This window comes from Alligator mississippiensis, chromosome 7 (assembly GCF_030867095.1).
Source record: "Alligator mississippiensis isolate rAllMis1 chromosome 7, rAllMis1, whole genome shotgun sequence".
Taxonomy (NCBI): domain Eukaryota; kingdom Metazoa; phylum Chordata; order Crocodylia; family Alligatoridae; genus Alligator; species Alligator mississippiensis.
In genome coordinates, this window is record NC_081830.1 from 44,416,948 (window position 1) to 44,432,662 (window position 15,715).

Genomic DNA, 15,715 nt, shown 5'->3' on the forward strand with positions numbered 1-15,715 from the left:
GTCCCTAACCTGTTTTTTCACCACAGTTGACTGCTCATCTTCTCCCCAAACTGTACTGCCAGGTGGGAGCAGTAGTCTGGGAGATGACCTTGCCTGTGAAAACTAAAGTAAAAAAAGGCATTGAGTACATAAGCTTTTTCTGAATCCTCTGTCACTAGGTTGCTTCTCCCATTAAGGGACCCACACTTTCCCTGATCTTCTTCTTGTTGCTGACATGCTTGTAGAAACCCTTCTTGTTACCCTTTACATCCCTTGCTAGCTGCAAGTCCAGTTGCACTTTGGCCTTCCTGACTATCCCTGCATGCCCGAGCAATACTCTTATACTCCTCCCTAGTCATTTTCCAAGTTTCCACTTCTTGCAAGCTTAATTTTTTTTGCTTCATCTCACTGAGGAATTTCCTTCCAAGCCAAGCTGGTTTTCTGCCATACTTACTAGTCTTCCTGAGCATTGTGATGATTTATTCCTCCGTGTAGCAGAGCAACAAGCAGGGCTCTGCGCCCCTCCCTCCATCCTGTCTACACCCTGCAGCATGGTGGGGAACACAAACTGCTGGTTGCTGGGCTGGGGGGAAACCCAGCCCGGAGTAGATCCTGGGGAGACCCAAGAAAACCCCACACACAAATGAACTCACCTGTGGGTGCAGCTAAGTGACAACCGGCTGAAAGTCAGCAGATTGGTCACCCAGTGTCTGGACAGAGAATGAAAGGCAGCTGTGACCAACTGGAAGGAGGAAGTGAGAGGTAGTGGAGACTCCCAGCTGTGGTGCTCCCAGATGTGGGTAAGAGGGGCAAATGGACCTTGCCTTTTCTGTTAAACACCGGTGGATATGGAGGGAGTATAGGGGTGATAGAGCTCCCAGCCAGTGGTGCCCTGTTTAAACACACAGGGAAACTGAACCAGCAAGTCTGGCCAGTGCTTACAGGGACAGGCCCAATATAGCAGGTGAGAAATCCTACCTGTAGGAGGATTAGGTGTAATAATGGTGAACTGCCTCCTGTTACATGAATTAAACTTACAGCAAATCATGGTGGGTAAGAAAGGCAAGAGCGGGGCAACATTTACAGGACAATCCCCATCAGGGTAGTACCCAAGCCTGGGCACCTACCCCTGACATGCCCACACTGTGCCTTCAGTAAGGTTTCTTTAAAATACATCCAGATTTCCTAGACTCTCTTCCCCCTCAGATTGGCTTCTGAAGTCCAGGGTCTTTACTCTGCTGCTCTCCTTCCTTCCTTTCCTCAGGATCACAAATTCAATAATCTCATGGTCGCTGCTGCCCAAGTTGCCATCCACTTCTATGTTCTCCACCAATTCTTCCCTGTTTGTGAGCAGCAGATCAAGAAGAGCACAGCCCCTAGTTGCCCTCTCCAACATTTGTACCAGGCAGTTGATCCTAACACTCTCCAAAAATTTCCTGGATTACCTGTGCACTACTGTATTGTCCCCACCCCAACAAATGCCAAAGTGATTGAAGTCCCCCAGGACCTGTGAGCAGGAAACTTGCACTAGGTGTTTAAAGAAAGCCTCATCTACTTCATCCTCCTGGTCCCATGGTCTATAGCAGACACCCACCACAATATCACCCTTATTGCTTTCCCCTCTGACCCTAACCCAGAGACTTTCAACAGGCCTGTCTCCAGTTTCATACTGGAGCTCTGAGCAATCACACAACTCTTTTACATAAAGCTCAGCTCCTCCTCCTCCTCTTCTCTCCTGTCCTTCTGGGATAGTTTATACCCATCCATGACAGTATTCCAGTCACGCAAGCTATCCCACTAAGTCTCCTATTCCAATCACATCATACATATACACAGGCAGATTTAATGAACTGCCTGTACCCTTATTGTCTTATGAATCTACTATTGTCTATTGCCTCATGCTCCTCATGCTAAGCGGTGCTGGTGTGTCTGTCCATGGATAGGTTGATTATTAAACATTAAGGAAAGCTGAATACAACTTACTGGGGGAAGCAAAAGAATAGCTGTACTTTTGATAAATCCAGTGTTTCCCAGCATCTGTGCTGTTGGCTGTGGTGAGAAAACAGAGAATCACCAAATGGGAAAACAAAGGAATTACATAACAGTGCTGAATCTTAAAAACCAGAGAGCCTCAGAGACCTCAGGAGAAAGGAACAGAGGTGTATGATTTGCTAGCCGAGAGATGTCTTGTTGTTGTTCATTTGTTTTACCTGAGGGACCAGTTGAGGAAAAAGGAAACCACAGGAAGCAACACAATTTGATTTAAAGGAAAAGCCATGTGCTAAAAGGGAGATCCTGGACTCTTTAAGTCTTTGATCTAAGCCCAAAGAAGACAAGCAGTAAGAAAATTGAGAAAGGGAAATAAAGAGAGGTATATTATTGTTTTCTGAGATTCGTGTATTGCTTAACCCATTTAAAGTAAAGCCTGATTGGTTTTTGGAACTTTTATTTGTGTTTATCTCCATGAATTCTTGACGAGGTGAACTACAAGTCTAAGTACTCCCACGGTGTACTCTAGGAAAGAGTATGCTTTTGTAACCAAGAAGTCTGAGAGTCAGCATTAGTTCTGATAGCCTGGAGCAACCGGACCATAAAGTCACATTTCCATAATAGGCAGGGAGAACCTCTTCCCCCCAGATATACACAAGGCACAGCACGTCATTGATTTATTATAGCCAATACATGGCAAATGGTCATTCTGAATTTTTCAGATGAGCTGAACCAAAGAGAGCACGTTGTGTGTCTATATAATTAATTGGTTGAGAAGTCAGTAATTTTTGTCAAATGCTGACATTCTAATTCATATGCTTAGCAGACCTCGCAGTCAGAAGATTTTATATCCAAGGTCAGCATGTTCTTCTAGGCAGCAGAGTTCCTTTGAATAATTGAATTTTAAACAGCAAATTTAATTAAAACATGTTACTTCATTAGGCAAAATATCCAGCACTGACGATATTAAACAATACTGCATTTAGTGCAAAGATACTAGTTAAACAAAATGGCATGTTGTACTGCCTTAGCACTCTTGATAGCTAATCACTTTAATTGACCACTAATTTTTATTAAATATTTAGAAGTCACAATCTAGACCTACAGTTCATCTTAACTGGATGTCCCAGAATCTACAGTGGGAGTTAGACATTCTGTTCTGCTCTGTTTGTATGACGCCAGGGATCTCAGCTTCTAGGTGCTACTCCAATATAAATATTAAACAATGCCAGTGAAATTACGACAAATGAAGTTCTCAGTGGGTATTTCAGAAAGGCATCAAAGAGAGATGCTAAATAGATATTCTCCCTGTATCCTACCTCTAATCACTGGGGAGGTTTTGAAATTAGTTTTCAGTTAAGGGTAACATTTCAGAAATAAAAATGCATTCACTGCATGTTTGGTTTGTCTTTGAAATAGCAACTGCATATGGACCCAAATACTGTGAAGTCTTGAACAGTCTCCCTCCCAGAGCTTTTAGTTCAACTTCTACTATCATCCAAATCAAAGGTGCTTCTCTACCAAAAAGCGAATACATTGGAAAAATAAACTCAGGACAGCATAGTCAACAGCAAACTATTTGTCACCTCAAGGTCCAGCCATGATGAAAGCCAAGATGTAACTTTCACATTTTACAGAATGATAAACAAGACAAGAGGTTTTATTCATCTTACAAGAAATAATGGCCATTACAAGAAATAATGGCCACAAGCTAGCAGAGAGCAGATTTAGCTTGGACATTAGGAAGAACTTCTTCACAGTTCGAGTGGCCAGGGTCTGGAACGGGCTCCCAAGGGAGGTGGTGCTCTCCCCTACCCTGGGGGTCTTCAAGAGGAGGTTAGATGAGCATCTAGCTGGGGTCATCTAGACCCAGCACTCTTTCCTGCTTATGCAGGGGGTCGGACTCGATGATCTATTGAGGTCCCTTCCGACCCTAACATCTATGAATCTATGAATCTGATAATCTGGTGAGAAAGAAGAGTAGTATGAAGAGGACATGAAAGGTTTTTTCATTCCAAAAAGAGTAGGGGATTTTTCCAGCCTGAGAAGCTGGCTGCTGTAAATTTCCTAGACCAGGGTGCTAGGCTGTTGAGTGTAGCTCCATGAGTCACATTCATGTCAACATGTAGCAATGCATAACTCACAGGGAAGGGGAAGAGAGATCCATGGTAGGTACCAATGGCTTATAGTACTTCAGGCTGCAGATGAATAGCTGGATACAGATGCTTCAGCAACAGTTATCAGACAGGCTGTACCTAAAAGTAGAAAAGAGAGGAGAAACTTCAAGGACACCTAAAATTCCTCAAGGGCCTTTCTTCCATTTGCCCATGTGGATAAAAAGCAAAATTACTTTCCTGAGGCAAGTAGGACAAATATTCTGTTCAGGAGTCCTAAATTAGGGTTACCATATTTCCAATTAAAAAAAAAAAGGACACCTGTTGGGCAGTGTGGGTAATACCATTGTGGGGGGACAGCGATGTGCCCATGCCCTACCCCCACCCCTCACTTCCAAGCCAGCTCCCCCCAGACCATGCTGGTGCCCCTCACTTCCGACCTGCAGCCCCCTGACGCTACCTGTGCTCCCAACCCACAGTCCCCTGCCCCCCAGCCCTGCCAGTGCCCCTCACTCCTGACCCACAGCCCCTTGCTCCTGCCAGCCCTGCAGCATCTCTGGGCAGCCCTGCCCCTGCAAGCACAGGGCCCAGTGCCACCAGCCAGGCCACACAGCTCCCTGCTGCCCCTGAAGTGCCCGCCTGCCCCCTACCCCTGATGCAGGGCAAGGAAACTTGCCCTGCTGCAGCTCCAGCATCCTGACACCTTCCCTCAGCACCAGCAGGCACCCGCCCCCTTCACACACCCATCTCTTCCACACACCCCTGCCACACACACACACAACCTCCATAGATAGTCCCCAAGCCCTGGCTCGCCAAACCTTGCTCCCCATAGACTTACCTCCATCCAGCTGCTGGAGCTGCTCCTACCACCCTGCCTGGCTACATGCTGGCCATGTGCATGTGCATATGGAGATGCACGTGATGCCTCCTGCTTCTAATTGCCCTCCCTCTGCTCTCCCCAGCCCCAAGCAGCTCCTTTCTAGGGCAAGCTGGAAAGTGCCAGGAAAAACTTCAATGCTGAGCAGAGCAAAATCCTGGACATATGTTGATATTTTAAGAAACCGCCTGGACAGAGACAGGAGGACTCAAAAAGAGGACATGTCTAGGAAAACCCAGACATATGGTAACCCCACCTAAATTAACAACTTTCAGCTGTTTACCTGTGGGGAAATAAAGGTGCACACAGACAGAGAAACAGACTGCATCTGCATTCAACAGCTGCCCATTGCAACATAGGCATAGTTTTGACAGCATATTCAATGTGGATAAAACACACTTACATGTATAAAGACTTGATCTGATCATTTTCAATAAGAGTAAGAAGTGATTCTCAAGGCAAAATGCGGCCCACAGGCCAAATGTGGCCCGCCAGGCCATTCTATCCAGCCCGTGGGGCCCCTAAAAAATTTAGAAAATTAACATTTATCTGCCCCTAGCTGCCTGTCATGTGGCCCTCGATTGCTTGCCAAAACTCAGTAAGTGGCCCTCCACCCAAAATAATTGCCCACCCCTGCTCTAGGCAGACTGACCTTTGACACAGCAGAGGGCTGCAGCAAGATTGAACCAAAACAATGTAAGACTTCACACGCACACAGATTCCCCAGCAGACCACAAGCATCTGGTTATATACCTAAAAAAGATCTCATATAGCAAATGCCAATACCACAAAACCACCAATGAATAATTGTATAAGTCCACCCAAAAACAAAATTTAAGAGAAAACTGAAATAGCCCTTATTAACACATATTTATATGAATACTTTGACCAAACAGCAAGTAACATGAGCATTGCTGCAAAAGATTTCACCACAGCACCAAAGCAATCTCTATCACCTCTAGCAGAACAAGTTCACAAGCAGTATTTACCTTCCAGATACTCCTAAACAAATATGTAAAAACAAGTATGAAAATATTATCTGCTTTATAGAATACAAGAAAACTTTAAATTCCCCCTGGCATGCAGAACTGAACCTTGGTGGGTACAAAAATTCAACTGGTAGGAAATATATGACCTAAATAAACCGACGCTGTGAGCCATCAAACATAAGATATGGCTTGAAAACTGTCTGACACCAAACAGCCTCCAGGCAATGAGGGACATGCAGGTACAATAACTCAAATGTGCAAGAAAAGGGCCTGCTGTATGTAAAGTGCAAGGAACCCACCATGGTCTTCAGTGGATCTCTGGCTATTTGACATAGATAGTCCTCTTGCTGTAGTAGTTCTGGTTCTTTGTGAAAATCCCCTAATAGTAACAGTGCACAGTTTAATGAGTTTCTAAAAAGCAAATATTTATTTGGAGATCATTTAATATAGTTGACAGATGCACCACATCATCAGTGCACAACTGGCATTTCATAATGGAGTCATGCCTTATGACCCGGAGGTTTGTGGATTGTTTCAATAGGACCAGTAGATTCAGAGATTATAACTGTCAGACAAGAATCGTGAACATCCTGTTTGACCTCCTGTGTGGTCAAACAAAATGTCATTTGATGTCAATTCTAGAGCAGGGCTCGCTCTGGTTACATCCCTGTTTTACTTCCCTTTCCTGCATGAATGTGTCTGATTGCCTATAAAGTTACTTGTTAGAAGCCTGCACCCTGCAGGTTTCTCTCAGGAGAGATGTCCAATCAAATTCCTTTGATACATAGGCTGTTTTGAGTTTTTTTTGCAGAGGCTTTGGAGACCTAAGTATGGATTTCTCTGAAAAGAAAATAATAGCACTTTTTCAGTCAGCAGAACCCCTTCCTGTGAGTACTCAGCCATATCTATCACTTCATTGACAAAGGTGAGTTATTTTTGCTACATTTCCTGTCAGCTCTGCAGAGCCAGTATAGCTAAAGAGGCATAAACTGAAGGCAATTTCTTCTTGTGCATCAACAGCACTGGCTTGCAAATCAATTGCACATGTGTAAACATCCTGAAGCGAATGATGAGTTAGCCAGGCCTGGCCATGATGCAGGAGGAGAAGCAAATACTACTTGCTTTGGCAAGCCAAGGTTAAGTTTGAAGGGCTGGCAGTTGTAAAACTTGCCTTTTTATTTGAAAAGTGAAGTGCATTGGAATTGGAAATCATTGAGAGGGAACCCCTAAGCCTGACACTTTAAGATATTCCCTTTCAGGATAGACCTGAAATTATAGCATTGAAAAAAATAAACATCATTATTTTTTCATCTGTTGGGAAGGAGACATCAAGTGGTGTTTTACTTTTGCTTTTAGGCTTATTTTGTTGAGTTGCCTAGTCAGGATCAGGAATCCTAGTTTTCTCTAATAAAAAAAAATCTCCAATTTTTGAATTAAGAAACATAACCCAAAATCCACATTTTTCCATGATTAAAATAAAACACTACTATATATACATACACACACACACACACGACACAAGAGGGGCACATGCCCCCCAGGTTTGTGCACAGGGTAGGGCCAGATGCAGGATGCCTGCTGCAGCCTTGGGACTTGCTGCCCTCCCCCCAGGAGCCCATTGCTGGCCATGCCGTCAGGATTAAGTAACAGATTATTCCTGCACAACATAGGTACCGACTTATTTTTGCTGGAGGAGGCCCTCAGATGACGTGCATCGCTGTCTCCCCTGGTAGCACACCCAGAACGGAGCTGAGCAGTACCTGGTGGAAGGGGGCAGGGGAGGATGCAGGCTGCCTACTGCAGGCTTGGGGCTCCCCAACTTGCTGCTCTCCCCCTGAGAGCCCCATGCCACCATGGCAAAGTGCCCCTTGCTCACCCAGCAGCAGCTGGGGACACAACTCCATGCTGCTGCCCCTGCTTCTGCCAGGTGGCTGGGGTGCACCTCATCATGGCAGCATGACCAGCAATGGGCTCCTGGGGGGAGAACAGCAGGGCAGGGTGCCCTGAGGCTACAGCAGGCAGCCTGCATCTGCCCCTACCCTGCACACAAACCTGGGGGGCACATGCCCCCCATGCCTCCCTCCCTGGGAGTGTAAGCAGCAGCAGGGAGCTACCCCCCACCCCAACCCCTGGATATGCTGCCTGTGGCTCTGTCTTGCTCCCTGCCCCAACCCCAGACCCCATGCACCACCCTGGCTGGGCAGTGTCCCCAGGCCCAACCCCTGCCCCACTCCCTCCCTCACTGTGGGGGCCTCTATCTGACCTGCCCCCCTGACTTACCTGCAGGTAGTTGGGGGAGCTGCTCTCCAGGGCTGTCTGGGGCTGTATTCCTGGCCATGTGTCTATATGCACGTGCATGCATACATGTGGCACCCCCTGCACCCTGCTCCCCTGGAACTCCACCGACCTGCAAGGAGAAACCTGCCATTTCCTGTATTTTTCGGCCACGAACAGATATCCTAGATCCCTGCATGCTACTGAGAATCTAGCACAAATGCTGTCCCAGAGTCCTGAGGCCCAGGACAGGGACTTGATGTTTCCATTTGGGGACTGTTCCACCCAATTAGGGATGGGCCTCTTCCCAAGGGAGTCCAGGGCCCTCCAGCCCTCATGTACTCAGAGTCTATGTTTTACAAGGATTTACAGACTTCCTGGCATGGGATGTCAGGTCTAGAACTGGTTGGAAAGTTTACATTGGAATGATTTCCCAGCAGAAAATTGAAAGTTCTACAAAACTCTGATCTGCAATGGGAAAATTCTGATTTTACTAAAAAATTTATTTTTGGGATTGGTTCATGCCAGAACATAATATTTAAGTTTGCTGAAATGTTCCCATCTTGTTCTTTTTGAGTCACTTTGGCCTTTTCTTATCATAGATCCTGCTGCCTGAGTGTTACAGTTCTGGCCCCCATATTTCCTTGATGGAGAGGAACGGCAGACAGTCTCTCATGAAGATCTCTCTGAGGATAAGACAGAGTTTAAGAATCAGAACTGTAAGAGCAGTACTGAGTTACATATGGGGACAGAGAAGTCAGCCAGAGCTGAGCTGCGAGAGAGCCAGAAGTGGAATGGCAGAAGCGTCATAGGTCAGAATGAAATGGCTTGTATAATGTACCACCCACACATGCTTGACAAGCCCTTTACTCTTATGAACTCTACATTTCTCTTACCTGAGCTATTTTTGAAAGGCTGTTCTGGAGGCCAGAGAGCAGTGGCTCCATTCTCTTTATAAAGAGAAATCAAGTGAGGTCTGCTTTTCCTACTGGCAAGTTTAATGAGACATCAAACAAGAGTCATGCAGGCTGGTCTCATCACGCTGTTCTCCCGACAAATGAAAAATTCAAAGAAGCATGAGAGGAGCAAGTTGCTCAGAAAAGTGTGGCACCTTTTTGCATTCAAATTACTTAGAAATCCTCATTATTGCAATGTTCTTCAGATTTGCAGTTCTCTGTGTCTGTGTACATTTGAGCCTGTTCACTAATTCATTTTCTTATCATGAGCTGCAATCATGTTCAGTGTTTTGGGAAATTTCTTGCTCAAATGGAATTGAAATGTTATATTTTCTCGGTAGCACACTTAGAACCCATGCAGAAGATACTGCATGTACAAGTTGTATCACTGGATTTTATATTATCTAATATGAACTAGGCATTTAGAATATCATACACCAAAACCATGAGAAGTATAAACAAGATCAACACTCTCAAAAATATAAGGGACAATTACACTGGATTCCAGAATAATAGGAATGGTACATAACTGTGATAATGGTGATCTATAAAACTGGTTCAGTTAACTTATTTGAAAAAAAAAAAAAAAAGATTTAATGGAGATTTTAAACTTGAATACTTTTGCCTACTAAACAAATGGTAAGTATGGCATTCAGCTTCTAGAAAGTCTTGCTGCTTAGACTACAGCTAAAATGAATATTGAAAGAAACAATTTTAAAATAGTATCAGTCTTGGAAAAGTATATATTGATCTGAATAGAAGTTTGCTAAGATCTGTTGCTCAAGGGACAAGATGCAACACAGATTTGGATGAAGTGTTCATCACCTGTATCAAAACCACATCCATTTTTCAATGGTTCATGTTGACACAGGGGTCAACTCATTTGCTACCAAGGCTGTTAGTTCTTCCACCTCTACAACACAAGTTATAAATCAGATTTCCATTCCTGGATTCATTCAAATGTGCATTATCCATGACTTGGTTCTTTCATGCAGCTTCCCACTCTTTTGTTGTAATTTCCTGGGAAGTAATGGTCCATAAGCTGCTGCTCTTGTCATGTCTCACTTCAGAGCATTTTAGATCCAACTCTTGACTACATATTACTCCTCAGTAATTTGGATTTTCTCATTGGTAGAATCGTGCCCATGGCTCCCTTTCCTTCAGATGGATTTTGGGATTAATTTTTAAAACACATCAAGCAATAAGAGATGGTTACCTGCTTCATTAGCAACCACCAGTTTGTCCAACCCTGGAGATCTGTAGCCACAGGAGAGAACAATGCCCACTCTGTGCAGAAGGCAGGGTAGATTTGCACTTTATAGGCTAATGATATCAGAGATGTATAAGCTTATCAGAATAAGCTTTCATAAATCCAATCTTAGCTCATCAGATATTGCGAAAGGACATGCACTGAACACTGCATGGAATGGAGAGTGGCTTGTATATGAAAGACAGAGAAGGGAAGGTGGGAGGGAGAAGAGCTGGGAGAGGTAGCAGTGCTGGGAGAGGCAAACAAACAATAAACCCATATGGACAAAGGCATCACAAAAGCTAATCCAGGTAATGGGATAAGAACCCATAAATTGCTCTTTAGACCATACTTGACACAATCCAGTCGGTGGATGATTTCTTGTGCCGCAATTTCCCATTCAAGTTGGTTTTTAAAGTTTTGCTGTCTACGAACAGCTACTCCGAGGTCAGCAATGTTGTGTCCATGGAGATTGAAGTGTTCTGGCACAGATTTATATGCCTTTCAAGAATTTTCCACAACCCTTGACAGACATCAAAACCACAGAACCTGGAGGTGCCTCTTTAAGGAGCTAAGTTGTTTTGCGATATCTTCTATTGAAGAGGTTTGACAAGTTTTTGAGCACACACTACCCTTCTCAGGTCTTGAGAGAAGCAGACAGCTATGGAAGATATAGGAACATCCAATACCCAGGCCAGCTTACAACAAACTGGGCAGCACCCTGATGCTCTGCTATCTTCTTTTGCAAAAGGAAGTAGTGGTAGAGAACAGATGATGGATCATATGTTGAAAGTTCTGCACCCAGAAATCATAAATATGCTAGTTTATACCAAGGCCAGTATAATCACACCTTTAAAATCTACCACCAGCACTTGCAGGCTTAGTTGTTTAAAATTAAACTCTTACATCCATCTGAAGAACCTCCCTAATTTGCAAAACCTCATAACATCTATTAAAGTCAATAATGGATGTAGCATCTTAAAATCAGGCAACTTACAGTAAAAGCTGTGTTAACTGGCCTTTTATTAACCAGAACACTATATTAAACAGATATTAACCAATATCCCCCAATACAAATTCTCACTTTAGCAACCAGAATCTTTGCCAAGCCTATCCGGCACGCAAATCAAGTATTTCTGTTGTTTACATGACTTAGTGATGTTGCCGATAGAGGAGCTGCCAGAAGTGTGTGGGGGAAGGAGAAAGGGATCTGAGCCGGGCAGGGCAGGCTGCTGCTGTGGGCTGGGACCAGTATAACTCTCAGATAACTGGGATTTTTAGATAGCCAGCACCCCTCTTACCCCACGTATGCTGGATAACAAAGCTTTTACTGTATTTGGGTTTTGAAGTGGCTTTAGGTTTCAACAGATCTCATTCTCAAAGCTTTGGAAATGAAGAAGTGCTTCCCCACACAGCTTTAAGAGCCATATGGAAGATGCAAATGGAAGGATTTAATCTGGTTCTCTGGAACCAATTTTTCAAATATGGAGAATAAGTTCTATTTCAAAGAGTCTTCTGGGACACAGGTCTGAAATCCAGGACTGTTGGAAAGTTGACCAACTTTCCCAAATTTATTTCACTCAGGCCTAGAAATGCATTGATTAAGCAAGGATTTAGGTAAGTCCTTGCTTACTACCCTTGCTAGTTCCGTATCTAGGGACAAATCATCTTCAGTATCCCAGTTGTGAGGCCCATCCCTGCTTTGACACAGACTGGCCCCAAAAAGAGAAGAGTTTAGCAGAGTGAGGAAGGAAGATGTCAGCTTCCAGGAAACTGATACAGAGCAGAATTAAAGTGACCCAAAAAAGTCAAGAGCAAATCAGTGACAGATGAAACAGAATCCAGGGCAGGGCCCCTAGCCCTGAGTTCTGTGCTTTAATTATTAGGCCATGCTATTATAGCTAAACATATGGTTTCCTGTTATCCTCAGACCCATGTAAGGAGTCAGGGTAGGGAAGCAGGGGCTTTGTGGGGATCATTAGGAGAGACAACCTTTGCTCAAGGGTAGTTTTGAATGAAATCAGACAGCAAAGCACCACAGCAAGTGTAATACAACTCTATTAGGATAACTGGCTGTAGAGATAACTGAATGTGATAACCTTCCTGATGCCCTTGAAACAGAAAGCAGACAATAGGCTCCAGTGACCACTTAGAAATGGATGGCTCTCATACAGCACTGGGTCTCAAAATTCTCCAAGGCTGAAAACAAGTCTTGGCTCTTACTCCACAATGAGAAAATAAAGGAGGGAGTTCTCCTGTGCTCAAGCCTGGTTGTTTTTTCAGGTTGCAACTGTAAGGTTGGACAGGGCTGTCTCCTTCCTCCAATGACTACTAGACAAGACTTCTCTTTCTCTCATAAGAGAGAATTCCTTAGATAATCTAGACCCTAAAAAACAAGGCACAGAGAGCACTGGTCTTTGACAGGAAAGGCATACACTCCAGGAGGAGCACCAGACTGGCATATCCTTCTTGTGCTCATTAAAGTTTTTCTTTAAATGGGAATCCAAATTCCTAACAATTGCCTCTGATTATAAGAAAGAAACTATTCAAGTTTCAGACTAAAGATCAGGTGCACAGCATAGGAGTCAGAGCATAGGAGTGGAGTGGGAACAGCTGGCTTGCTCACCTTTCCACCTCCCAGGTTTAGGGCCATTATACACCGTATGGTCTCTCAGAGCAGCTGCTGTCTGCTCTGGTTATGGCCATTTTACTTGGCCTCATCTAGAGCAAAACTTTCTGGACACTGGTAGAAACAAACTTTACAGAAAATGAGATCTCTTATACCAGCTATGGATCCGTCCATTTGCTCATGATGCCCTGGTCTAAGGCCACTGAGGCCAATTCTGATTGCCCTCAGTGGGCTTTAGATCTAGCCCCATCCCTTTTCCCAAGATGCATTAGCATTGGCTTTCCATTTGTTAATGGCCACTACAATGTAATTACTAGGGGATGGAAAAATATGGATTCCCTGCTCTCAGTCTCAGCTAGGGATATGAATATAGCACATAACAGCGAAGGAGAAACTGGCCTGGTGCGTCACAGAGAGATAGTAGATGTGAATCACATTTCACACCTGTCTTACAGTGGAGCAACTCCAGTGACACCTTGAGAGTTAGCACAAGATCTAAAGCCTTTTGAAGTAAACAAGAACTTTCTATTGATTTCTGTGTGATTTAGGTCAGTGTCTTACCTTAGTACAGGGGTTGTCAACTAGGGGTACACATACCCCTGGAGGTACCTTGAAAGGTCCTAAGGGATACGTGGGGGCAGAAGGGGACAGAGTGCTGCCGCCCCGTGTGCTGCCTCTCAGGAGCAGGGCCAGGGCAGGGCGAGAGCAGGGCTGCACACACGCTGCGCTGCTCCACTCCGCATCTGGCTGCTCGCTGCCACCCCCTCCCCCGTTTGACGTCTGGCCACTTGCCACCCCCTCCTCCGTCAGTACTCTTACTAAAAAAGGGGCCACCGGGGGTACACTTTTTAAAAAAAGTTGAAAACCCTTGACTTAATATGTTCTTGTAGCAAAAAGGGAAATTTTAATTCATTAATCCTCTGATAGTCTCACAAACACTGTTACTGTTTTTGTTTGGATCAGGTTTCTCAACCTTTTTTGACTTAAGACGCCTCTCAATGGACTCGAGGCACCCCTCCATAACTTTTGTGAACTGAGTGGCACTCAATTTCAAGAATTAATTTATTACAGTGCTTACCTCCTTGCAGAGAGGCTGGGCAGTGGGGTTGGGGGTCAGCCAGGCAGGGACAAGCCTGAGTCTACCCCTATCTGCTTATCTCCTCACACCTCAGCAATCTTCTCCCATTTTGAAGTACCCTTGTCTGATCAGCTATGGCACCCTGGTTGAAAATTACTTGTTTGAAAACTCATTTCTATCAAGCTGTCTACACACAGGCTGGACTCAGCAGGTTGGGTACTGTGCTTAGGCTGACTGGAGAATGTAAGTCACCCACTCCAAATATAGCCTCCTGCCATTTATACATATATACACCTGTATATGTGTTTGTTGGCTTTTAATGGCCTTTCCCTTGTCTAGCCCCAGGATCTAGCACAAAAGATTCTGTCATTGTAAGTTAAAGTAAGTCACTAGCACTGTGCCAGAGGGCTGGATGGAAGGATCAAGTGTCCCTTCACAGCGAGAAAGAGATTATTTATGAATGAAAGCAGTAAGCCAGATCTTCAGCAGGGTCAATTAACAGCATGGTTTTTAAGCCAGTGGATCTCTGCAGATTCACACAAATTGAAGAAACTGGCCTCAAACTAGCAGGACTGACTTACTTTCAAGCTCACGGTGTAGTGGTGCAGGATCAGCCTGATGAATTTTGCTGCTACTTGAAGCAAGTTGAAGCTACAGGGAATGCAGACACCTGCAAAACTGTAGCTACCCAGCAGGAGACTCTTGAGCTACTACTCTTCTTCCTTGATCTGGAAATTTCAAAGCAAAGGAACAGAAGAAGGAAAAAGGAAGGGGGGTCATTTTCTCAGCTGCTCGGTTAATCATACACCTCATTGTTACTAATGAATGCCAATGGCATGTGCCTCAGACCATGGGAAGATTTTGCATCATGCTTAACTCTCCAACTAAACACCCCACTGAACAACAAAATGTGTATAGCTTTGTTCATGGCAGTTTGATCTCTGATGAAAGTCCATCAATCGCTAAGAGAAACCTCCCGTGAAGGAGGCTCCAATCAGCAAAAGGGGTCTGAAGACAGAAGATGCTGCTGAAACACTAATGTACAGTGTGACTACTGAAGGATCACCAAGTCAAAGTTGGTTAGCAAATAAGTTTTTTACTTGCTTTCTGGTAGAAGTTTCTCAGAGAGTGAGGCTTTCAGAAACAAGCTCTGGGGTCAGCCAAAAAGCCTCCGAGCGACTGCTTGGGAGACAACAACAGCTATGAAAAGCGATTGACATGGTACAACCTCATTAGAACGAATCCCCATAGAATTGTGAGAAAGGTTCATTAAAAGAGGGTGTTTGCTATAATAGGTTAGTCAATTTTTCTGCATTATATTAATGAACAATTGGGTATTGGATTTTGGGATTGTTATAAACAGGGCACATTAACAGAGGTGGATCAGGAGCTGTATACTTTTCCAGGGCTGCAGAGAACAGGTGCCACAATGAAGGCAGCATTAATAGTTTCATGGACAGTGGGATGCATACAAGATATGTAAAGCTCAATAGAGGTGAAGACCTGGTCTCTGTGCCATGTGGAAAATTAAGAAAACAACAATTGAGTTCTGAAGGTCTACTGATAACCTAAGACCTTGGG

General features: G+C 44.4%; 1 protein-coding gene across 1 annotated transcript in view; it reads right to left on the reverse strand.

Annotated features, from left to right (window-relative positions):
• The window catches only part of ITM2C (integral membrane protein 2C), an 88,729-nt gene extending 73,901 nt beyond the window's left edge, over window positions 1-14,828 (reverse strand). Inside the window, exon 1 of the mRNA XM_019478718.2 lies at window positions 14,716-14,828. The gene's annotated coding sequence lies outside the window, so the exon portion shown is untranslated. The remainder of the gene's footprint in view (window positions 1-14,715) is intronic.
• Between the last annotated feature and the right edge of the window lie 887 nt (window positions 14,829-15,715).